The 27,111-nt window shown below is 42.6% G+C and overlaps 1 long non-coding RNA gene across 2 annotated transcripts in view; it reads left to right on the forward strand.

Moving 5' to 3' along the window:
* The window catches only part of LOC118936050 (uncharacterized), a 40,686-nt gene extending 32,996 nt beyond the window's left edge, over positions 1 to 7,690 (forward strand). For both annotated transcript variants that reach the window (XR_005034099.2, XR_005034100.2), the window contains exon 4: positions 1,412 to 7,690. This is a non-coding gene — a long non-coding RNA (uncharacterized LOC118936050). The remainder of the gene's footprint in view (positions 1 to 1,411) is intronic.
* The last annotated feature ends 19,421 nt before the right edge of the window (positions 7,691 to 27,111 follow it).

Genomic DNA, 27,111 nt, shown 5'->3' on the forward strand with positions numbered 1-27,111 from the left:
TGACACAAACCCAAATCTAATCCTTACCCTCAACTGAGAATTGTGAGCAGTCATATAACCCACGTGTCATGAGCATACCTTCTATGACCTTCTATGTGCATGTGTAGAGAATCGAATGGGAGGAGGTACCCAAATAATAGATGTTGGTTACAGGGATGGTAGTATAGCATGGAGAATTTAGTCAATTGTTCTGTAACAGCTTTCTACATTGATACATAGTAACCGCACCAGAGGGAGTGAAGTTTTCATAGCATGGGTAACTGTTGAACCCATGTTGTACATTGGAAGCCAACATAAGATAGTCTATCGACCATATTCAATAAGAAGAAAAACCATAAGGATCTGAACTTGCATATATTTATAAGAAACCTCTAGCCTTTCTTGAGCTGCTACTTCTCAAATTGAACATGCGAATTTAGAACACCACTGTCTCCACCCTTGAATTACTTGTTGGCGTCCAGGGGAAGCCTGTCACTAAACTGATACGTGGTTTTTGGCCTTAATGGCCACTAGCTGGTGAATAGATGGCTGGGTGGCTGGAGGGATGCAGGCGGTGTGGAACGTGTGCTGGGAGTTGAGAGATTTTGCCACACCAGGGCAGAGCTCTTCCTGCAGGTGAGTGAAGCCGTGGTGTTGGGTGGCTGAGGGCACACAGCTTCGCAGCGCTCTGAGAGGGATGCGGCCAAGTGGGAAGCACTTCTGGTGTGGAGGGCCAGTGGGAGCATCCAGGTTGCCACAGCTCCCTGATGTCACTGTGGTGGGTGTGATGACCATTTCCTAGAGATGACACTGCCTGGCGGGGAGAGCAGGTCCCGCCTTCAGGGGTTGGGGACTGAGCTGATGGTGTGGGGCTATGCATTGGGGGCTGACCGCCCTCCCAGAAGAGAGACAAGGGGACCCAGATCCAGGGTGTCTGTGTGTATTTTGGGCCTCGCTGCCCTGGCTGGCTTGGCGGCAAAGCAATGGGTCCCGCCCGGCCCAAGGGAGTGTGGGTCCTGCTCTGTGCCTGTCCAGGAGCCACATTGCTACTAAAGGCAGGGGCGTGGGAGCTAAGACAACTTATGCCTCTCTGAGCCCAGCTTCCGCCTCGGCGAAATGGGGATGAGAATGCTTCACCCGCAGCATCGCTGGGAACCAGTCAGCAGCCCACAGCCCTGTGCTCATGGCGGGATCATGAATGCCTGCATGACGTCAGGCCACTTGGTTTTGCTTTTGAAGGCTTTAAATAGGGGTAGTCAAGGAAAGCAGAAGAGAAAGACCCTGGGGAGATGGTCATTGTAACATGTAGTGGTAATGATCAGTACCAAGTGGTATTAGTGTCATGGTCACTAGCCCAGTGCCTAGCATGGTGGAGGCACAGAGTTACTCCAGGAAAGCATGGTCGTGGCTGGATCTGTCTCTCCTTGTGCAGCTCTACATGCCAGTGGCTGAGCTCATAAAGTGTCTGAAGAAGTGGATTCTGAGGATATGTGTCCTGGTGGCAGCTGAAGCTCCTCCTCCAGGTTCAAGGGCAGCAGTCTTCAGGAGACACCAGGAGGTCATGTCTTTGGTGGGATGTGATGCCTGACTCAAGTGAGTTCATAGATCTGAGAAAAGCATGTTGTGGAATAGCTCCTGTGAGGTTCACAAACTAGCCTGAAAGTCAATAATCTTCTTTGATTTCATCAGGAGAGATTTAGCAGGTTCAATGTCATTCTGTCAGCAGCTACATTCTTTCTGTAGCCCTTGAGGCCCATTTTAGAGATGCTTTCTTTGTCTGGAATCAATAAATTGTCTATCCTGAGTAAGGATCTTCATGTTTAACATATGTGTGCATGAATTTACATATGTTTTTCTGACTATAAATAATAATCAGCAATTTCCATATATCTCTCAGATGGGTGTTGAAATATGCTGTTGTTTTGAAGGTATTTCTAGCAATTTGAAAATTTAATATGGATTCATCCATGGTCACAATGTTTTTATTCATTGTATAGTGAAGTTTTCCAGAAGTCAGGAATTTTCCAGGTGTTAGTTAAAATGTCAGCAACAACAATTTTTGTGTTTTCTAAAGTATCGATTACCATAAAAATTTTCCTGTTACAATGATACCCAGCCATGTCCTCTAAAATAACCACATAGGTTTAAATGTAATTATTATTGTTTTTTCAGGATGTAACACTTTCAGTTATGTACTATGTGGCCTTACCTGCTCCTCCTATTGCTCTGTCCCCAGGCAAAAACAGTTCTCCTGTCACTATGGATTATTTCTCATGTCCTAGATATTTATTTAAATTGAATCTTAGAGGTTTTATTCCTTTTTTTTTGGTCTGGCTTTGTTCATTTATGACACTTATTTTTAGATTTGCCCATTTTGTTGCATATATCAGTAGTTCATGCTTTTATTACTAAGTAGTGTCCTTGTATTTGGATATCTCACAATTATTTTACCCATTTACTTGTTGATGGTTGAGTTTTTCCCAATTTGGGACTCTTAAATAAAGCTGCTGTAAACAATTTTTAAATTGTCTTTGCGTAGACAAAGACTTTCTTCCTCAAGGATAAATACTAGGATTGCAATAGCTGGTTCATGTGATAGCTGTGAGATTAACTCTCAAATATCAGATTTTCAAAAGTGGTAGCACAGTTTTTCATTTCCACCAGCAGTTTATGAGAGTTCCATCCCTCACAGCTTTGCAAAGACTTGTAGCGTTCACTCTTTTTAGTTTTAGCCATTCTCACTGGGGTGTGGTAGTATCTCATTGTAGTTTTCATCTACATTTCCCTAATGACTAATGATGTTGAGCATCTTTTCATATATTTATTTGATATTTGAATATCTTTTTTGTGGAGTGCCTATTCAAAACTTTTGCCCATTTATTTATTAGGGTGTTTGTTCCCTTCTTTATGACTTTGGTGAGATTTTCTATATTCGGCATACAAATCCTTTATAATATGTGAGATTTTCAAACATTCTTTCTCAGTTTGGCTATCTTTTCATTCTCTCAACAGTGTCTTTTGAAGAACAGAAGTTTCTAATTTAGACAAAGTCAAATTTATCAATTTGTTCACACATGGATTGCGGTTTTGGTGTCTCTTCTAAGAAATCTTTACCTTGAATCCAGTGTCACAGGGGCTTTCTACAGTGTTTTTGGTAGAATTTTATGGTTTTGACTTTTATGGTTAGCTTTATGAGGCATTTTGAGTTGAATTTTGTGTATGGCACTATAAATGAACCATGGCTTATATTTATGCATATGGATTTCTTCAAGTACCATTTACTGAAAAGACTATCTTTTTCCCACTGAATTGCCTTTTAGCCTTGTTGAAAATGAGTTGTCCCTATATGTGTGGGTGTATGTATAGACTCTTCTATTTTGTTTCTTTGATACACATTTCTACCTTGACTCCAATACCATACTGTTTTGATTATTATATATTTATAATGACTCTTCAAATTGCATAGTAATTATCTTCCAACCCTGTTCTTTTCAAAGTTGTCTTTCACAGTCTAGGTCTTTTCCCTTTCCACATGGAATTTGTAATCATCTTGTCAATTTCTTTTTTTTTAAATGACTGCTAAGGTTTTTATTGGAATTTCATTGAATCTATAGATCAGTTTGAGGAGAATAGATATCTGAACAACACTGAGTCTTCCAAACCGTGAAAACAATGTGCCCCTCTATTTATTTAGGCCTTCTTTAATTTCTCTGAGCAATATGTTATAGTGTTCAATGTAGAGTCATTGCACATTCATGGACAGATTATTCCCAACTATCTCATACATCTTGTTGCTATTGTAAATGGCAGGATTTTAAATTAAATTTTCTATTTATTTTTCACTGAACTGTGAGCAGCCAAATGTTCAAGAGGAATCTTTTTGGTTGAAAGTACAGGCTCTCTAGGAGGAAAATGTACTTGATACATAATATTCACTTGTCTATATTTTCTGGTCAGCTTTTATCTGTTATTGGCAATCTACTGAAACTAGGGAGAAAAATGCCTCAGAGACAATTCTACAGGTCATCTCCAGAAAAATCCATCACTAAAATAGTTTAGTAGCTTTGAAATTTGTGTGTGTAGTCAAAAATGAATTGGATTTTCTCCTTTACACTCCAGTGAATCCACTTGAATGAATTCCTGGGATCTTAGGTAATGAGAGAGAGTGGGGAGTTGGGGAGAAGGAGAAGGGAGAGAAGGGCATGGAGAGAGAGTGAAAGAGAGAGCATATATGTATGTGGGCATGTATATATGTATGCATTTATGTGTATATTGCTGAAGCTGCCAGGAATCTTTATTGTGAAGAATACCTGAGGTTAATTACTGTGTGTTATGTCAGTCCTGCTCAATTCATAGCACATGTTAGAACCTAATCAGGGTAGATATTATCTTTTCTTCCTCAGGTTTACTTAGCAAACATGGTTACTGTAGTGACTCTGTAGCTTCAGTGGGATTTGATAGTATCAATATCCATTTTGATTCTTCCCTGAGTCACTTGTTAACATGGTTTCTGTCATTTTTTCCCAATTCTGTCATTCCTTCTAGAATTATTAGTTGGTATTTGAGTGTAGGGTTCAGCTTTCCATTTTCTTCTATCATTAATTAACTAATTAATTAATGTTTTCCACTTATGTAAGTATACCTCATAGATTATTATTTTTGCTCAAAAGGTTTGCTATTATTATGTATTTTAATGGTTAAATTGTCCCGTACTTGGCCAGTGTTAGCCCTTCCACTTGGCCTCTGTTTCCATTTGTCATCTTCCTATACATCTTTGAGTATGTATGTTCTTCTCTGAGCCTATCTTCTAGCTGTTCAAAGGGTGTAATAATGCCCACCTCAGAGCATTGCTTTGAGTGTTTGAAGATAAAAAATAACCTACATTTGCATCTAACAAAAGTAGGGCATCTAAAGGCCCTCAGCAATGCTAGATCCCCATTCCAACTTTGCCCCTTCATGCGGTCAATGTGATGCCTCTGGCATTAGCATCACAGGCTGACTACCAGAGATAATATGTGGCTGTGTAATAGAAGCAGGGATGATCCCACATGTCCATGATGTGAGCTTCAGGGTCACTGCTGTGTGGGGAGGGGGCTGCGTGATGGCACTGGGGAAGAGGCCCCATGTCCCTGCAAAGCTGTGGGGACAGGCAAGGACATCCTCATCCCGTCCCCTGCATTCCTGTGCTTCCTCTTTCTCCCATGAGCCTCTCTGTTCCACAAGCTGTCTCATCCCCTGACTCTCCCTTCTAGGGGGGCAGCAGAGGAGCTGTGGACTCTGAGCCCCAGAAACAGGAGCTGATAGAGAAGAATCAAGTGATGTTGAGTCTGCTGGAGAGGTTCCTGGAGCAGGAGTTAAGAGATAGAGTCCCATCCTTGGGAAAGTTATATAAGTCACTACATTTTCCTTCAGCATCTGTATACAGTAGGAGAGCAATACCAATGTGCCCAACCTCCCAGAAATATTGTGGACTTTCAGTGTGATCTCATGTGGGAAAGTGATCTGTGGTCATAGGTGGGAGGGAAGGACCAATGCCCTTTCCAGTAATTATATGACCAGAGACAGCCCAGGTACCATAGAACTCTGCATCGTAGGTATCAAATTAATGCTACATAAATGTCAGCTGTTTAGGCTGTGATTTTTCCAGGTGCAGCCCATGGGCCACCTCATCATAATCACCAAGGAGTGCTTGTTGGAACTGCAGATTGCTGTGCTCACTCTTGTTTTGCTATACCCAAAACAGAGAGATGGGGTAGGAAGTATCTCTGTTTTGAATCATTTAGTTCAGAGTTGGTTCTGGCTTATCACAGTTTGAAAAACACTGCTGTGGATTTGCTGTAAGGTGTTCTCATAATTTTGAATCCTTTGATGTCTGCTTTTCTTTGTATCTGCTCCTGTGTGTCAAACAGTTCACAATTCTTTCATTTAGGTAATACTTTTATGGTGACTTACATGTGAGGCACTGAACTAGGTACTGGGAACCCAGTACAGAGAATAAGACAGGCAGGGTCCCTGGAGTTTTCATTCTAGTTTGGGAAAACCGGCAGTAAGCAGTTAAGTCATAAGCAGGGTAATGCACCTGGGGTGCTGTGGATAAAGTGAAGGTTCCTGTGGCCAGGATTCTCACCTGCCCCTGGTCGGCTAGTTCACTACACAGGTGTGGGCAATAGGTCATTATTGAGTCTATATAAAGAGCTCCATCGAGCGCTCTGGGTGACATGGTAGCAGCCTGCAAGAGAGCAGAGGTGAGACTGGAGTGGTGGCAGTGCCAAGGACAGACACTGAGATGGTTGCGGGGGCAGAGGTGAAGGAGGATTACAGACCTGCAGACTGTTGGATGCAGATGTAATTCTGGTGCTCGACCTATCTCCGGGAGAAAAAGCCAGGTGATAAAAACCCTTTCACCCCAGAAATATTCCATTGTCACTCCTCGTTGGCACTGAATCCATAGTGAACTTGCCTGGGGCTGAAACCTATTGGCAAGACAGATGCTTTGGGAAAAAGACACATAAATAAAATAGCAAATGACAGGGACAGGATTATTATAGACGGGGTTGTCAGTGAAGTTCTTTTTAGGAAGTGACATTTGAGCTGAGTCCTCAATGTCAAGAGGAAACTAGGCCTGGGCAGGCTTTTTTGTTAGTGGCCCTTAAATGTGCATGTCACCAGTTGTTCCAGAAGCAGACAATGAGCTCAAGTGGCTGGAACCTGGCAGACAAAGTGCAAATAATAGGAGAGGATGTCAAAAGGGCACACAGGAGTGACATTCCAGTGACTGTAAAGAGAACTAAAACTATTCACATTCACACATAGTTTGTAAGAGGCAGACCTAGGGTTTGGCCCTAGTCTATCTCCAGAGGCCCCACTGCTAACCAATACACTTAGGAAGAATTAAAAGATGTGTTGAACTACATCATCCCATGGTAGTTGATGCTAGGCCAGGGCCCTATGTCTCTCAGTGAAGACTGTGCTTCAGTAAGCATTTTTCCATATACAGAGAGTATTTAAGAAAAACAAAAAGGAAATAATCACAAAAACAAAAAAGTAATAATTATCACAGTTACTATGAATTAGATTACATCACTGTTAATATAATTCCTGTGGCTTCAAATTTGAATTCTTTTCATTTTTAAGAACTCAGATTGCTCTCACACCAATTAAAATGGCCACTATCCAAAAGACAAGAAATAACAATTGTTGGCAAGGATGTGGAGAAATGGGAGCCCTCCTACACTGTTGGTGGGAATGTCAATTGGTGCATCAACTATGGAAAGCAGTGTGGAGGTTCCTCAAAAAACTAAAAAATAGAAACACTATTCGACCCAGTAATTCCACTCCTAGGAATTTACCCTTAAAAAAATCCCTGATTCAAAAAGATATATATGTAGCCCTATGTTTATTGCTGTATTATTTTCAATAACGAAGAAATGGATGCAACATAAGTGTTCCCCTCAATAGATGACTAGATAAAGAAGATGTGGTAAATATACACAATGGAATATTATTCAGCCATAAAAAGAAAAGAAATTCTTCCATTTGCAATAACATAGATGGATCTAGAGGGTATTATGCTCAGTGAAATAACCCAGGCAGAGAAAGACAAATACCAAATGATTTCACTTATTTGTGGAATATAAAAATAAAGCAAAAAAAAAAGGCACAAAACAGCAGTGGACTCAGAGACACTGAGAAGTATCTAGTGGTTACCAATGTGGAGGGGTTGGGATGGGTTGGGGTTAGGGGAGGGGGAATAAAGGGGCACAATAATTCACAATTACAGTATAATTTGTAATATACCATCACAGGGACAGTAGCACAGCATGGAGAGTATAGTCAATGATTCTGTAATGTCTTTATACGTTGATAGATAGTAACCACACTAAAGGGGGTGAGGATTTGATAACACACATAACTGTTGAACTACTATGTTGTATATTTGAAACCAATATAAGATTGTATATCCATGATATTTCAATTAAAAAAAAACTCAGAGTGCTTTTCAGATGGGAATCACATTGTTCTGCATATGAAGTCTTGCTGGTTGGTGGTGGGTATGGTCTGAACTTCATTGACAGGTGAGACCAGGTGAAGTGTGGTGATTTATCCAAGGTCATGTCAAGTTAGTGGGTTAGGTCTGGCACTGGGGCCAGGTATGTCTCCTGTCTTACACCCAGTTTCCTGTCCATCAGACATCGCACTAGCCTTGTTCCTATGTGTAGTGAATCCCTTTTCCAGGGCTCAGAGGGTATGTACTTCTCTGAGGTTATCCTGAAAGTCATAGACACTAAAAATCTTCAAATAAAAGGAAATGAGGTGTTGATTTTCCTCTCCCAAACTCAACTGGAAGATTGGAAGAAAGATTCCTAGAATCATGTAGCATGTACTCTTTTGTGCCTGGCTCCTTTCAATCCACATAATGTGTATGTGAGATTTATTTATCATTGTCTGTAGTTGTGCATCATTCATTCTCATTGATGTATAGTAAGTATTACACTGTGGATATTTTATATATATCTGTTATGGTGATTGGGGTGTTTTCTAGTTTTTGACTTATTTACAATATTGCTATGAATGATTTTGATCATAACTTTTGCATGGATGTTTATTTTCTGTTGGGCACGTATGTAAGACAAGCATTTTTTAAATTGAAGTATCATTAATATACAATGTTATATTGGTTTCAAAAACACAAAACAGCAGTTACTCATGTTTTAAATCCTCATCCCCTCTAGTGCGATCACTATCAATGTAGAAAGATACTACAGAATCATTGACTATGTTCTCCATGCTGTCCTACCGTAAGACAGGAATTTCTGAGTCATGTTGTGGGTATGTTGAACTCAGTAGATATTGCCAAGCAGTTTTTCAAAATGGTTGTTCCAGGTTATATTCCCAATTCCTCACAACACTTGGTGTCATCCATCTTTTTCACTTTCGTTGTCCAGGTAAGCATGTGGTAGTATCTCATGGTTTTAATTTTAATTCTCTCAAGTCTAAGTGTCTATTCATGTAAAGAAGACCTCCTTCTTTTTTTATAATTTCCCAATTATCTGCCAAAGAAACTGCATCTTTTGTCTTCTGGAGTTTACCTTCTAGATTTTGCTGGTTGTATCCCTATTGTGTTAGATTCTTCTGCCTCTTCTTCCCTATTTCCTTTAAGTTGGTAATTAGATTTAGAGGCTTGATCCAATTCAGATTTTTTGACAAGAGTACCTCCGATGTGGTGTTATACTTCTTTCAGTGATACACCGGGAGGCTCCTTTTGTCTGGTTGTCTTTCCTCTGGTGACACATGGATTGATCACTGGGTTCAGCTGTTGTCAGCCTGACCCATCCATTATAAAATTTCTTGTCTGTTTCTCATCTCATGTGTTTTGTAGCCTCTGAAGAGTTTTGTCTAGATCTCCATTTCATTAAAAGTTATAAAAGGATGATGTTCTAATTCTATAATTTCTTATGCATTTATTAGCTGGAGTTCTTCTAGGAGAGGAACTTAACCTTCATCAACAGTTAGATTGCACTGAGGTATGGCTTGCACAGGAAGGGAAGGATGAATGTTTAATTCTTTTGCGGTATTTCTACCTTTCAAAATAATGAGTTGTTTCCCTGGGATCCTCCAAAGGTGAGCAGTGAGTTTGTTTTGTTTGCATTTTGCTTTTCTTTTAGTGTCATCATGACATGGATGTTTGTATATTTGATATGTATTATAGTCTTTATTTTAATTGGCATCAAATCTTTGGCCAGTGGAAGACCCTTCAAATTGGCTTCTGAGTCTTTTTGACATGCTTTCTGGTAAGGTAAGTTTGGCCCAGACACATCTGGTATAATTCCTTCTATGGCATAAGAATCAGCCATTTTTCTTCAGAGGAGCCTGGTAGCTTTTAGTGGGAAATGTGTTTAGAGTAGTCAGTCTGGGTACTAGAGTCATTCTTTGCTACTTGATTGGTCATTGTTTCTTGCCTTTTTTAGTGCATGAAGTCAGTAAATATGTATTATATTTTCAAATGAATATACATCCTTAGTTACCAACCTGGGCTGCTCCATGATCTCCACATAGGTTTTTGTCAGTTTTTCTTAGCCTTCCAGTTTTTCAGATATGAGCAATTGTAACATGTTGTATTAGTTACCACCCTCTTCATAGGTAAGAGGTGGCATATTCTATGCAAGTAAAGTCCAATACAAACTTCTTTGGAGAAGAAAATATTCTGTGTCTATATTTTCTAACACAGTAGCCATTAACTACCTGTTGAACACCTGAAACCTGGTGAATGTGAATGAGGAATTGAATTTTTAGTTTTATTAAATTAAATTAAATGATTGTGTGGCTGATGACTCCATATTGGACAGCACCACCTCTACAAATTTTTCTTCACATTGCTTTTATTACTTAACAGTATATTTTGGAGATCATGCCATGGCCACACAGAGAGGGAGTCCTCATTGCTTTATTAAAAAATGTTTTTGAATTGAGGTCAAACACACTTTGGGGAAAATGGAACATTCTGACCAGGATTCCTGCCTGGCTTGAATAGTGCCCATTTTGTATATAATAAGAGCATGTTTGCATATTTATAGGATGTTTACCACTGGCAGAGCCACTGTTCAGTCAGGGGATTGCTGATCCAGGGTTGGGGTGGAGAGGAAGCACCCATTATCTCCTTCCCTCCATTCTTTGTACACAATTGTCCAGGCACCCGCCAGTCACCAGGGACCACCTCACAGAGTTCTGCCCAGTGCCTTTAGTGTGGCCAAGCATGAGTGGGGAGAGGGAGCTGAGCATGTAGCATTCAGAGTGAAGAGAAACTGAGCCATGAGAATAAACCTGTTCATTCACAACTTCTCACCCTTTTCTTCCTTTGGTCTCAGTGAATTCATAGAGAACTTGCCCTAGGTGGGAAACTCCCTCCTCCTGGAGATACACACACATAACATAAAATTTACCATCTTAACCATTTTTAAGTGTATAGCACATTAGTGTTCACTACATGCATATTGTTGTGCAACAAATCTCTAAAATTTCTTTATCTTGCAAAGTTGAAACTCTGTACCTATTGAAACTCTGTGCCTCTTTCCTCTTCCTCCCAGACCATAGCAACCACCATTCTACTTTCTGTTTCTATGAATTTGACTGCTTTAGACACCTCATATCAATGGAATTCTGCAGTATTTAGCTTTTTATAGATGGTCTCTTTCACTTAACACAATCTCCTCAAAGTTCATCCATGTTGTAGCACATGGCAGGATTTCCGTTTTTAAGACTGAATAATATTATGTCCATCTGTAGATGGACATACAGTTTACTTCCACCACTTGGCTATTGTGAATAGAGGTTCAGGGAACATGGGTATGCAGATACTTCTTCTGTACTGAAATAGTATCTTGAAGAAGTATCTGCATACATATGCCCAAGAGTAGGATTGCTGGGTCATATATTAATTGTACACTTTAATTTTTGAGAAAACACCATATTGTTTACTATAGCAACTGCACCATTTTACATTCACATCAACAAAGCACAAGGGTTCTAATTTCTCCATATCCTGAACAAATATTATTTGCTGTTTTTTTGATAGTGGTCATCTAATGAGTATAATGTGATAACTCATTGTGGGTATAATTTGCATTTCCCTGATTATTAGTGTGGTGATGTTGAACATCTTTTCATACGCTTGTTGTCTATTTGTATATGTTCTTTGAAGGAATGTCTATTCATGTCCTTTGCCCATTTCTTAATCTGCTTATTTGTTGTTGTTGAGTTCTAGGAATTCTTTATATATCTTGGATATTAGGCCATTATGAGATATATGGTTTGCAAATATTTTCTCCCATTCTATAGGTTGCCCTCACTATGCTGTTTCCTTTGCATGCAGAAGTTTTTCATTTTGATGTAGTCTGATTTGTCTATATTTTGTTTTTACCTTTGCTTTTTGTGTCATAGCCAAGAAATCATTGCCAAATCTGTTGTCAAAAAGATACTACCCTATGTTTTCTTCTAGAAGTTTTATATTTTCAGGTTTTATGTTTAGCTCTTTAATCCATTTTGAGTTAATTTTCTTATATGGTATAAGACAGGGGTCCAGCTTCATTCTTTTACACATAGATATCCAGTTTTCCCAGCACCATTTACTGAATTGGATGTCCTTTCCCCATTGTGTGCCTTGGCACCCTTGTCAAAGATCATTTGACCATATACACAAAGTGGTACTTCTGGAGTTCTCATATAGGTTTTTTGGACTGTACATCAGTGTCTCTTCGTTGGGGGTGGGGAGGCATGGCTTCCTAACTGCTACCTTTCTGGAATCCCTTGTGCTTTTCATACTTGTATGGTAGTCTAGGATGTAGGTGTAAGGTGTACTCTATAGGTTTTTCAGCCAGCCCAATTTTGGTGAACATCTGTCTTGTTTCTTATCTTTGCTACTGTGAATTGTTTTCGGAGTAATGGTCTTGTGCTTTTGATTTTTTGTTTTTGTGGGAAAGTTGGGGCTCCTATGTTCAGAATCTTCACTGAACTTAAACCACCTGATAGTAACTGGCCTGTTGCTAGACTACCACTGCCATAACTTTAGGCAATAAGCTATTATTGCACTATATAGAGAGCTCGGCCCAGCATTCTCAGCAGAGGCATAGATGTGACTGCTCGACCTACCACTGTGAGAACAAGCTGGGTAATAAACCCTTTCACCACAAAGAACGTTTGCTGTCATTTTCTTTAGTCACGTTGAATCCATAGCGAACTTGGCAGGGGCTGAAATCCATTGGCAAGACAATTGGCATAATTGGCAGAATTCACTATTGAACAAGGAAAAAGAAAGGCTGCCCTCATGAGAAGGGTTCTTCAGCCAGCTGCACCTGTGAATGGGGAGACAGTGGATTGTCCCCCAGTGGGTATGTGGTCTGAGGTGGCTAGCCTCCTAGAGGACTGGGCCTCACCCCAGGACTGAAGGCTAGTGGAGGTGATACTTGAGGCAGTACGGATAGCCTTTGGTATAGTAAGTAGGTCTTTTGAGAGACAGAGTGGCCGTGAGGCACTGGGGAGTGTGGGGGGACTGCTTCTCACAGTATTAAAAAAGTCTACAGAAAAGAAGGACATGCTCCTGAAAAGTACCCCAGAAATGGTGGCACAAGAATGCGAGGTGGAAACTTCTGTGGATTCCCTGAAGAAGGAAATGTCATTGATGTGAGAGGAGGCAGCACGAGAACGTCAGCAGCGAGGTGCCATTGAAGAGGTAAAAGATTCCTTAGAGAACGAGACAGTAGCATGGCCAGGTGTTCTGAAGGAGGAAAAGGCCATCAATAAAAAAGATGAACTCCTGAGGGAAACACAGGCAGAAGTGGCATGAGAACGCCAGCTGTGAAGCATTGAGGTGAAAGTAAGAGAGCTGCTGAAGACTGAGCTAGCATTGCTGTAAGGCACGGTAGAAAAGGTATAGGTTGTAGCAGAATAGGCATATGGGGGAGGGGAGAAAAAGGTGCCATCAGTCCCGGAAATGGAGGAGCTGGGGAAGGATGAAGGTGTGGGGCTGGAGGCACTGACCCCTTCTGCATTGAAAGCACGCCCTGTGGTTGTAAAGAATATAAAGACCCAGCGTCTTAAAGTTCCCCAAGGAGAAGAGCATGCCCCTTCCCAGGTCATGGAGCACTCTATAATCCACAACTATACACAGGCTGAGCTGGTGGTTTTGGGCTCCCGGATTAGGCAGAAGCTCTCAGTGTCAATATCAGCTTGGCTCCTGCATCTGTGGGACTCAGGGGTGGGTGGAATTGTTCTGTCGGTATAAAAGATGGGAAAGCTGGCTTCCCTGACAGTGTAGCCTGCTTGAGGCAGTGATTAAAAAATGTACATCAGCCCCTTGGTAGTCATGCCCTCCTCAACTGGTTTATGGCTGCACTTCATGCTGTGTCGTCCAATCAGCTCAGGGTGATCTACCATCTTCTCCTGCTAGATGGCAGACGTATGCTGAGCTCCAACAGGTGTTATGAGAGCTAGGCATAATAAATGCCACCTACAGTCCAGAGAATTATGGCCAAGATGAAGAGATTTTTACTACTGGGATGAGAAATATTGTGCTTCAAATGGCTCCCAGACCCCTCTTTGGGTCTCTAATGGCCATTCTTTCCCCTCACTTACGGCAGCCCATAAGCGAGGTGACACATACACAGTAGCAGACTTAGAAGAGGCTGAAGCAATGAGAACATGAAAAGAAATAAGGATTGTTACTCACAAGAAGAATTTACAGGGCCCCATGAAGGTTATGAGCACCCAGATGTGGGTTGATTTAATACAGGCAGGAGAAGATGGAAGGAAATTAGATGGGAAGTCTAATAGGATCTTACTAGAGCTATGGCAACACCTGAAACCAGAGCAGCAGTTCCATCCATTAAGACCAAAGAGACAGAGGCCAGTGACAGAGCCACAAGTCCGGCCTGTGTGTTTGCAAGACTTCCTGCTGGAGAGCAAGCCAACCTCATTTGAGCCCACACAGGAAGATGACTGGGGAACATGGTTTCACTGAGGGGATGGTTGAGGTATCTTATCTGCTCTGATGGACCAGCGGGGACTGGAGGCCACATGTTGAAATACCTATCCATTGGTCCCCAGTGAACATACAAAGTGTCCTGGCTCTGGTGGACACAGGGGCTGAATGTTCACTGATTCATGGTAACCCTGAGTGGTTCCTCGGGATCCCCACTATCATAGATACATACGAGGTTAAGGCTATCAGAGTGAAACAAGAACAAATCTCTTTGGGAATAGGGCATCTACCCCCAAAAGAGTATGCTGTGTATACATCTCCTGTCCTTGAGTATATTTTGGGGATTGACATCCGGCAGGGTCTATGCTTGCAGACCACTACAGGTGAGTTCAGACTTAGAGTGCATGTGGTGAAGGCAGTTCTGAGGGGATATGCTAGGCACCCGCCTATAGCTTTGCCTGTGCCTCAGTGGTTGACAAATACCAAACAATACAATGGCCTGGAGGGCATAAAGAGATTGTAGAAATTCTCCAGGAGCTGGAAAACGTGGGTATTATAAAGCCCACCCATAATCCTGTTAATTCCCTAGTGTGGCCAGTAACAAAGCTAGATGGCTCCTGGCCTATTACTGTGGATTACAGAGAATTGAATAAAGTCATACCCCTATGCATGCTGCTGTCCCCTCTATTGCAGGCCTGACGGATAACATTAGCCATGAAATAGGAACATACCATTATGTGGGAGATCTTGCTAATGCCCTCTTTTCCATTGACATAGAGTAGGCAAGTCAGGAAGAGTTTGCCTTCACATGGGAAGGATGACAATGGACTTTCACCGTCCTTCCACAGGGATACCTCCACAGACCTACCATCTGTCATGGACTTGTATCCCAGGAACTGGCTACATGGGACAAATAGCCAATGGTGTGGCTGTTACAAGGAAAGGCTACATGGGAGAGACCTCCAACACTGTGGCTGTACCATTATACTGATGAATTCATGCTCACATCTTATTTTCTTTCATATCTAGAAGGTGTAGCACCTAGACTGCCTCAACATCTACAGGAGAAAGGATGGGCTGTGAACAGTACCAAGGTTTAGGGACCTGGTTTGTCTGTCAAATTCTTGGGGGTTGTCTGGTCAGGTAAGACCAAAGTTATACCAGAAGCAGTTGAAGGTAAAGTTCAGGCCTTTCCTTCCCATATAAATGTAGCATTGTTACAGGAGTTTTTGGGTCTTCTAGGCTACTGGAGAGTGTTTATCCCACACTTAGAACAAATTCTAAAGCCTTATACTGGTTGGTACCAAAGGGCATCAGGTGGGACTGGGTTGAGACATGTGCATTTGCCTTTACTACAGCAAAATGGGCAGTCAAGGCCTTGAGTGTGATAGACCCATCCAGGCCCTTTGAGGTAAATGTACATGTGACTGAAGATGGTTATGGCTGGGGTCTCTGACAGCTTTAATGAACTCACCAGCCTATTGCATTCTGGTCACAACTCTGAAAGGGGCAGAGGTGCGATACACTTTGATAGAAAAAGAACTGGCTGCCATGCATCATGCCTTGCTGGCTACAGAACCCAAGACTGGAATGGCCCCGATAAAGGTAATAACCTCCTATCCCATTTTGACGTGGGTACAAGACTGGACTCAAAAGCCAAGGAGTATTGTGGCACAAACGCCCACACTGGCCAAGTGGGGTGCTTACCTACAGCAGTGTAGTGCCTGCTGTAGTTGCCCCTTGGGTGAAGAATTCCAACACTTATTGGGTCCAGTGGCATATACTAGTGAAAAGCAGGAAGAACTTGCTTTTGAGCCATTATTAGCAGAGTGTTCCTACTGGGAGGGAAGAGTGCCTATAACCGAAGATGCATGGTACACAAATGGCTCCAGCTGTGTGCAGCCCAAAATGGAGGGCCATAGCTTTCCATCCTAAGACTGAGAAAATATGGATGGAACGTAGGGGAAGAACACTCAGTGGGCATAGATGAAGTCCTTGTGCTTGTGATCAGCCAGGAGCCATTCCCTATAGTTGTCTGCACTGACAGCTGGGCTATCAGGGCTTGACCCTGTGGCTACCAACCTGGTACCATGCAACTGGCTCGTTGGTCACTGACCACTTTGGGTGCAAGAGTTGTGGCAAGACATATGGGCCCCTGGTCAGACTAAAATAATTACAGCATAACATGTGACAGGTCATTTGCCACTGCATCACCAGGAAATGATGAAGCAGATAAATTGTCCCAGACCCATTGGTTAGAAGGAAAGCCTGCCTCTGATGCAGCCCAATGGTTACATCAGTGATTGTTGTGTGCGGGGCAAAAGACAACTTGGGCTGTAGCCCATCTGTTGGGTGTGCCAATGACAGTTGAAGTTACTAGAGCCCGACAACAGTGTGTTTTGTGCTCCAAAAGGGTCTTATAGCAAGTTCCACAGCAACATTGGACAATAGTGAAGGGGCCTATACTCCTGATCAGGTGACAGAAAAACTACACTGGGCCGGGCCTCTACCTGTGTCAGAAGGATATTGGTGTGCCATGACTTCTGTGGATACAGGTACTGGACTTCTGGTTGCATTTACAACCCTTTGTGCAGACCAGCAGATCACCAAAAGAGGCCTGGAACATCTCGTTGCTGCCTATGGCACACCACAGGTAATTGAGAGTGATCAGGTCACCCATTTTACTGGACATACATTGCAAGAATGGGTGCGACAGCTGGGAATCAAATTGAAGTTTCATGTGACATACAGTCCTCTATCATGCCAAGCAGGCATGATAGAGAGACACAATTGCTTGTTAAAATATAGACTGAAGTCAGATACCAATAGTCTGTGGGGATGTTCAGTCCTCTTATGGACCATGCCACAGCATTTGATGGAGACACCGAAAGGGAGCCCTGAGCTCTGTAGACATGTGAACACATATTGCTGCCTCCCTTATACAACTGGAAATAAAAACCAAGGAAGAATCACTGAAGCCGAGGTTCAGTAACTAGAGTAATATCTCATTGGCATCACCAGCTACACCAAACACTGGAGACTCCATTCAGTGTATGTGACTTTGGACCTTTGACACATGGACCAATGATGGCTGGCTCTCCTGGCATGTTGGGGACAATGCCTGGAATCTGGCCTCCTGTGTATTCCTGGAATAACAGCAGAGTGGCCCCCAAAGGTCACATTAATATATCCTGAATGGTCAGAAGATAAAACATCTTATCGGGAAGTTTTGTTTTATCATTATGGCCATTGCATGCACCTCCTGTAGCACTATATATGCACCCTTCAGTAACCCCATGGGGAAAGGAGGAAAAGTATGTTATACTAGATCTGGAAGGGACCCCCTTCCTGCTACAGTCCTATCACAGGACCAATCTCTTTCATGCATCCTACCTGATGGACAAGATTTGCCTATGTTGGTGTCATTCAAACATAAATCTTATCACCCTTAAGGTCTTTGTGGATTGACAACTTCCCTGGCATGAGGATTATTGAAATTTTTGTTATTAGGATACTGCTCTCCCTTGAGGATTATTATAATTTTTGTTAACTGTATCAAAATCTTGTTGTATCTTAATTTTTGTTATTATCCCCAAGTTGTTGTTATCCCTTGTTGCTGTTGTGGAATCTGGTTACAGTGTTCCAGTTTTCTCACATAGGGACCATTGCAGAAAATTGAAATCATGTAGATTGTAATGCAAGAATCCTGGAGGGGTTGAGTTTAGGGAAGTTGGAGTTCCTATTGCCTGGATCCTCACTGAACTTAACTCACCTGATGATGTAACTGGCCTGTTGCTAGGCTACCACTTCCACACCTTTTGGAAATAAGCTATTATTGCACTATATAGACAGCTGGGCCCAGTGCTCTGGATGGAGGCAGAGATGCTAGTGCTTGACCTACAGCCAGGAGAACAAGCTGGTTAATAAACTCTTTCACCACAAAGAATGTTTGCTGTCATTTTCTTTGTTCTCGTTGAATCCATAGTGAATTTGCCCAGAGCTGAAATCCATTGGCAAGACAACTGGTGTAGTTGGCAGGATTCACTGTTGACCAAGGAAAAGACAGGCTGCCCTTATGGGAAGGTTTCTTCCACCAACTGTCCCTGTGAATGGGGAGACTGTGGATTTTCCACCAATGGTATGTGGTCTGAGGTGGCTTGCCTCCTAGAGGACTGGGCCTCACCCCAGGGCTGGAGGCAGGTGGAGGTGATACCTGAGGCAGTACAGATAGCCCTTGGTAAAGTAAGTAGGTCTTTCAAGAGACAGAGGGCCCACGAAGCAGCAGGGAGTGTGGTTGGTTGCTTCTCACAGTATTAAAAAAGTCTACAGAAAAGAAGGACATGCTACTGATAAGTACCCAAGAAATGTTGGCACAAGAAAGAGAGGTGCAAACTTCTGTGGATTCCATGAAGAGGGAAATGGCATTGATGCAAGAGGAGGCAGCACAAGAATGCTGGCAGTGAGGTGCCATTTAAGAGGTAAAAGATTCCTGAGAGAACGAGGTGGCAGCACTACCAGGTGCTCTGAAAGAGGAAAAGGACATCAAGGAAAAAGATGAAATTCTGAGGAAAGCACAGGCAGAGGTGGCATGAAAACGCCTGCTGTGAAGCATTGAGGTGAAAGTAAGAGAGCTGCTGAAGACTGAGCTTGCACTGATGTAAGGCATGGTAGAAAAGGTATAAGTTGTAGCAGAAGAGGCATATGGGGGAAGGTACAGAAAGGTGCCATAAGCCATGGAAATGGAGGAGCTGGGGAAGGATGAAGGGGTGGTGCCAGAGGCACTGACCCCATCTGTATTGAAAACACGCCAAGTGATTGCGAAGTAAATAAAGACCCAGCAACTTAAAGTTCCCCAATGAAAAGAGCAGGCCCTTTCCCAGGTCATGGAGCACTCTATGATCTGCCCCGATCCTCAGGAAGAGTTGGTGGAATTTGTCTCCCAGTTTAGGCAGAAGCCCTCAGAGTCAGTATCAGCTTGGCTCCAGTGTCTGTGGGAATTAGGGGTGGATGGAATTGTTTGGTCAGAATCAGAGATGGGAGAGCTGGCTACCCTGACAGTGTAACCCACACTGGGGCAGCGATTACAAAATGCACATCAGACCCCTGGGTGTCACTCCCTTCTCGAGTGGCTTATGGCTGCTCTTCATGTGGTGTGGCCCAATCAGGGTGATCTACCATCCTCCTCCGCTAGATGGCAAGTGTACACTGCACTCTAACAGGTGTTATGAGAGCTAGGCATAAGAAATGCCATCTAGAGTCCAGAGAATTTAGGCCCAGATGAAGAGACTTTCACTACTGGGATGAGAAATGTTGTGCTTCAAATGGCTCCCACATCCGTCTTTGGATCTCCAGTGGCCATTCTTTCCCCTCACTTAGGGCAGCCCATAAACAAGGTGACACATAGAGTATCAGACTTAGGAGAGGCTGAAGCAATGAGAATATGAAAAGAAACATGGTCTGCTACTCACAGGAAGAATTTAAAGGGTCCCTTGCAGGTTTTGAGGACCCAGATGTGGGTTGATTTAATATGGCCAGGAGAAGGTGGAAGAAAATTAGATGGGAAGTCTAATAGGATCTTACTAGAGCTATGGCAACACCTTTAACCAGAGCAGCAGTTCCAGCCATTAAGTCCAAAGAGGCAGAGGTCAGAGACAGAGCCACAAGTCTGGCCTGTTTGCTTCTAAGACTTCCTACTGGAAAGCTAGCCAACCTCACTCAAGCCCACACAGGAAGATGATTGGGGAACATGGTATGACCAAGGGGAAGGTCGAGGTACCTGCCCTGAGGGACCAGCAGGGGACCAGAGGCCCCAAATGTTGAAATACCTATCCATTGGTCCCCAGTGAACATATAAATGGTCCAGGCTCTGGTGCACACAGGGGCTGAGTGTTTACTGATACATGGTAACCCTGAGTGGTTCCCCGGGATCCCTACTGTCATAGATGGATATGAGGGTAAGGCTATCAAAGTGAAACAAGCCCCAATCCCTTTTAGAACAGGGCATGTACCCCAAAAGAGTATACTGTGTACATATCTCCTATCCCTGAATATATTTGGGGATTGATATCCAGCAGGGTCTATGGTTGCAGACCACTGCAGGTGAGTTCAGACTGAGAGTATGTGTGGTGAAGGCAGTTCTGAGGGGACATGCTAGGCACCTGCCCATAACTTTGCCTGTACCTTAGTGGGTGACAAATACCAAACAATACAAACTGCCTGGAGGGCATAAAGAGATTGTAGAAACTCTCCAGGACCTGGAAAACATGGGTATTATAAAGCCCACCCATAGTCCTTTCAATTCCCTAGTGTAGCCAGTAACAAGCCAGATGGCTGCTGGAGCATGACTGTGGATTACAGAGAATTGAGTAAAATCATACCCCCTATGCATGCTGCTGTGCCCTCTATTGCAGGACTGATGGATTCCCACAACCATGAAATAGGAACATACCATTATGTGTTAGATCTTGCTATTGCTTTCTTTTCCATTGACATAGAGCAAGCATGTCAGGAACAGTTTACCTTCACATGGGAAGGACAGCAATGGACTTTCATGGTCCTTCCACAGGGATACCTCCACAGACCCACCATCTGTCATGGAATTGTATCCCAGGACCTGGCTACATGGTACCAATCGCCAATGGTGTGGCTGTAAGGAAAGGCTACATGGGAGAGACCTCCAACGCTGTGGCTGTACCATTATACTGATGAAGTCATTCTCACATCTGATTTTCTTTCAGATCTAGAAGGTGCAACACATAGACTGCTGCAACATCTACAGGAGAAAGGATGGACTGTGAACAGCACCAAGGTTCAGGGACCTGGTTTGACTGTCAAATACTTGGGGGTCATCTGGTCAGGTAAGACCAAAGTTATACCAGAAGAAGTTATAAAGTCCTGGCCTTTCCTTCCCACACAAACGTAGCCATTTTACAGGAGTTTTTTGTGTCTTCTACGCTACTGGAGAGTGTTTATCCCTCACTTGGCACAAGTTCTGAAGCCCTTGTACTGTTTGGTATGAAAGGGCATCATGTGGGACTGGGATGAGACAGGTGCATTTCCTTTACTACAGCGAAACGGGCAGTCAACACCAAGCAAGCCTTGAGTGTGATAGACCCATCCAGGCCAGTGAGCTGGATGTTCGTGTGACTGAAGACGTTTATGGCTGGGGTCTCTAGCAGCGGCTTGAACGAACTTGCCAACCTATTAGATTCTGGTCACAACTTTTGAAAGGGACAGAGGTGCGATACACTTTGATAGAAAAAGAACTGGCTGCCATGCAACATGCCTTGCTGGCTACAGAACCCAAAATTGGCATGGCCCCAATAAAGGTAATAATCACGTCTCTGACCTTGAGGTGGGTACGACAGTGGACCCAAAAGTCAAGAAGAGTTGTGGCACAAGTGCCCACACTGGGCAAGTGGGGTCCTTCCCTACAGCAGTGTATTGCCCTCTCTAGTAGCCCCTTGAGTGAAGAACTCCAACACTTATTGGGGCCAGTGACATATACTAGTGAAAAGCAGGAAGAACTTGTTTTTGAACCATTATTAGCAGAGAGTCCCTATAGGTAGGGAAGAGCCCCAATACCAGAAGATGCACAGCATGCAAATGGCTCAAGCTGTGGGCAGCCCCAAAATGGAGGGCCATAGGTTTCCATCGTAAGACTGAGAAAATACAGATGAAAGATGGTGAGGGGAAGGGCAGTCAGTGGGCAAAGATGCGGGCCTTGTGGCTTGTGATCAGCCAGGAGCCATCCCCTCTAGTTGTCTGCACTGACAACTGGGATGTCTATCAGGGCTTGAGCCTGTGGCTACCAACCTGGTACCATGCCAACTGGCTCGTTGGTCACTGATCACTTTGGGTGCAAGAGTTGTGGCAAGACTTATGGGCCACTGGTCAGACTAAAATAATTACAGTATAACATGTGACAGGTCATTTGCCTCTGGCATCCCCAGGAAATGATGAAGCAGATAAATTGACCCAGACACATTGGTTAGAAGGAAAACATGGTCTGATGTAGCCCCATGGTTGCATCAGTGATTGTTGCATGCAGGGCAAAGACAATGTGGGCTGCAGCCCATCAGTGTGGTGTGCCATTGACCTTTGAAGAAGTTACTAGAGCCCAGCAGGAGTTTGTGTGTGCTCCAGAAGGGTCTTACAGCAAGTTCCACAGCAACATGGGACAATAGCTAAGGGGCCCATACCCCTCGTCCCTACCTATAGGGACTCTCTAATAATGGTTCAATACACTATATTGCGGCAGGCCTCTACCTGTATCAGAAGGATATCGGTAGGCCATGACTTGTGTGGACACAGCTACTGGACTTCCAGTTGCTTTTTCTACCCTTTCTGCAGACCAGGAGATGACCAAAAGAGGCCTGGAGCGTCTCTTTGCTGCCTATGGCTGACCACAGATAATTGAGGGTGATCAGGGCACCCATTTTACTGGATATACATGGCAAGAATGGGTGCGACAGCTGTGAATCAAATGGAAGTTTCATTTGCCATACAATCCTACCGCCGCAGGCATGATAGAGAGGCACAAAGGCTTGTTAAAATCCGGACTGTAGTCAGATACCAATAGTCTGTGGGGATGGTCAGTCCACTTATGGACCATGCTACAGAATTTGAATGAGACCCCAAAATGGAGCCATGAGCCATAGACATGTTAACACAAATTGCTGCCTCCCCTATACAACTGCAAGTACAAACCAAGGAAGAATCACTGAATCTGAAGTTCATCCACTAGAATAATATTTCACTGCCAGCACCAACTGCACCGAACCCCGAGACTCCACTGAGTGTACGTGGCCTTGGACCTTTTGACACATGGGCCAAAGATGGCTGGCTGTCCTGGCACCATGGGGACAAGGCCTGGAATCTGGCCTCCTGTGCATTCCTGGAATAACAACCAAGAATCCCCAAAAGTCACAGTAGTATATCCTGAATGGTCAGAATGTAGGAGCATCTTACTGGGGAGTTTTGTTTTATCATTGTAGCCAGTGCATGCACCTCCAATAGCACTATATATAGACCCTTCAGTAACCCCTATGAGGCAATTAGTAAAATTATGGTATACTAGACCTAGAAGTGACCCTCTTCCTGCTACAGTCCTATCATAGGACCAATCTCTTGCATGTCCATCCTACCTGATGGACAAGATTTGCTATTTTGGTGTCATTAAAACATGTATCTTATCACCCCTAAGGTCTTTGTGGATTGGGAGCTTACTCTGGCTTGAGGATTATTGTAATTTTTCTTATTAGGAACCTCCTCTGGCTTGAGGATTTTTCTTTGGTATCATTAATCAACAATTACATGAGGAACATTATGTTTACTACACTCCCCCCTTTACCAACTCACCTGCACAAACCCCATTATAGTCACTGTCATTCAGTGTAGTAAGATGCTGTAGAATCACTACTTCTATTCTCTGTGTTGCATGTTGCACAGCCCTTCCCGTGCCCCCCCAACATTACACATGCTATGCATAAGGCCCCCTCTCTTCCCCCCCTTATCCCTCCCTTCCCACTCATCCTCCCCAGTCCCTTTCCCTTTGGTAACTGTTAGTCCATTCTTGGGTTTTGTGAGTCTGCTGCTGTTTTGTTCCTTCAGTTTTTTTCTTTGTTCTTATAATCCACATATGAGTGAAATCTTTTGATACTTGTCTTTCTCCACCTGGCTTATTTTGCTGAGTATCATACCCTCCAGCTCCTTCCATGTTGTTGCAAATGGTAGGATTTGTTTTCTTCCTGAAACAATAATATTCCTGAGGCTGAATAATATTCCATTGTATATATGCATGACATCTTCTTTATCCATTTATCTATGGATGGACACTTAGGTTGCTTCCATTTCTTGGCTATTGTAAATAGTGCTGCAATAAACGTAGGGGTGCATCCATCTTTTCCAAACTGGGCTGCTGTATTCTTAGAGTAAATTCCTAGGAGTGGAATTCCTGGGTCAAATGGTATTTCCATTTTGAGCTGTTTGAGGAACCTCCATACTGCTTTCCACAATGGCTGAACTAGCTTACATTCCTACCAGCAGTGTAGGAGGGTTCCCGTTTCTCCACAACCTCACCAACATTTGTTGTTGCTTGTCTTTTGGATGGTGGCGATCCTTACTGATGTGAGGTGATTTCTCATTGTGATTTTAATTTGCATTTCTCTGATGACTAGATATGTGGAGCATCTTTTCATGTGTCTGTTGGCCATCTGAATTTCTTCTTCGGAGAACTGTCTGTTCAGCTCCTCTGCCCTTTTTCTTTTTTTTGAGAGGGCATCTCTCATATTTATTGATCAAATGGTTGTTAACAACAATAAAATTCTGTATAGGGGACTCAATGCACAGTCATTAATCAACCCCAAGCCTATATCTCAACAGTCTCCAATCTTCTGAAGCATAACAAACAAGTTCTTACACGGTGAACAAGATCTTACATAGTGAATAAGTTCTTACATGGTGAATAGTGCAAGGGCAGTCATATCATAGAAACTTTCAGTTTTGTTCATGCATCATGAACTATAAACAATCAAGTCAGATATGATTATTTGTTTGATTTTTATACTTGATTTATATATGAATCCCACATTTCTCCCTTATTATTATTATTATTTTTTTTAATAAAATGCTGAAGTGGTAGGTAGATGCAAGATAAAGGTAGAAAACATAATTTAGTGCTGTAAGAGGGCAAATGTAGATGATCAGGTCTGTGCCTATAGACTAAGTATTAATCCAAGCTAGACAAGGGCAACAAAACATCCACAGATGCAGAAGATTTCTCTCAAAACAAGGGGGGTGAGGTTCTAAGCCTCCCCTCTGTTGGTCCCCAATTTCTCTCCTGATGGCCCGCCTGCGACTGTGCCTGTCTTAGGTTGTTCCTCCCTTGAGGAATCTTACCCGTCTCTGGTAACCAGTCCTCTTCTAGGGCCATACAGGGAAATGTAAAGTTGGTAAGTGAGAGAGAAGCCTTATTGTTTGAAAAGGTTAGCTTTTTACTTCTTTGCATATTTATGCCCTGTGGCTTCTATGCCCAGCATTTGTCTTGAGGTATCTTTACTACTTGGAAGAATTATGATACTCGGTAATTTTCGATATGAGGCACGAATTCTACTAAAGGGTTGTAATTAGGAAGGAAGAAGAAAAGCTATAGAAGTAGCAGACCGAAGAAAACATGGGAAGATTGATTATTTCTTTGATATATCTTCTTGTAGTGTAACATAAGCATGTATAAGTTTTAAACTACTAATTAAATTGCGTGCACACATTAACATAATAGGAATACAGCTACATAACCAAAGCAGACCTACAATTACCAGCCATATCCAGTGAAACCAAAAAAGCCAGTTAGGCACCCTAGGCATTTGTGAAAACTTATCAATGATATGATGGATATTGTCTAGCTGAATTTGAATAGTTTGAGAAAAATCAGACAAATTAAAACAACACATTCCTGGGAACTGTTCACATCCCATATGTTCTTTTAACAGTAGATAGTCTCATCGCACGATTTTGGAGCACTGCAACTTGGACTTCTACTAATTCTTGGTTGAGTTCCAACAGTATAGATCCAGTCAAATTTGTTGTTTTACTGTATGCACAGGCCAGCTTAGATATCTCCTTCCTCATTCCCATGGCAAGTCCAGGAACTGGTGGGATGGGTGCATCTACAGCTGTAGCAGTGAGTGGATCTTTGTTGGTGTTTTTTGATGATCATCTTCTGGCATGAGTCTTCCAGAGAGTGCAGATGTTGGAAGTTCTTTTTCATATCGTATCTTAGTTCATTTTCGGGGTAGCCCAATTAGGCTTTGATCCTTTGTATAAACACAAACAGACCCTTTGCCTACACTTTTTTTTTTTTTTTAAAATAATTATTTTTTATTGAAGGGTAGTTGACACACAGTATTACATTACATGAGTTTCAAGTGTACAACACAGTGGTAGAACATTTATATACATAATTCTAGGTTCCAGCTATCACCCTACCAGGCTGTTACAATATCTTGACTATATTCCTTATGCTATACATTACATCCCGGTTACTAATTTATTTTACCATTGGAAGTCTGTCCTTTTTTTTTTTTTTTTTTTTTGTGAGGGCATCTCTCATATTTATTGATCAAATGGTTGTTAACGACAATAAAATTCTGTATAGGGGAGTCAATGCTCAATGCACAATCATTATTCCACCCCAAGCCTAATTTTTGTCAGTCTCCAATCTTCTGAGGCATAACAAACAAGTTCTTACATGTAGAACAAATTCTTACATAATGAATAAGTTACATAGTGAACAGTACAAGGGCAGTCATCACAGAAACTTTCGGTTTTGCTCATGCATTATGAACTATAAACAGTCAGTTCAAATATGAATACTGATTTGGTTTTTATACTTGATTTATATGTGGATACCACATTTCTCTCTTTATTATTATTATTTTTAATAAAATGCTGAAGTGGTAGGTAGATACAAGATAAAGGTAGAAAACATAGTTTAGTGTTGTAAGAGAGCACATGTAGATGATCAGGTGTGTGCCTGTAGACTATGTGTTAATCCAAGCTAGACCAGGGCAATAAAACATCCACGTATGCAGAAGATTTCTCTCAGAACGGGGGGGTGAGGTTCTAAGCCTCACCTCTGTTGATCCCCAATTTCTCACCTG

Source organism: Manis pentadactyla, chromosome X (assembly GCF_030020395.1).
Source record: "Manis pentadactyla isolate mManPen7 chromosome X, mManPen7.hap1, whole genome shotgun sequence".
NCBI classification, from domain to species: Eukaryota; Metazoa; Chordata; class Mammalia; order Pholidota; family Manidae; genus Manis; species Manis pentadactyla.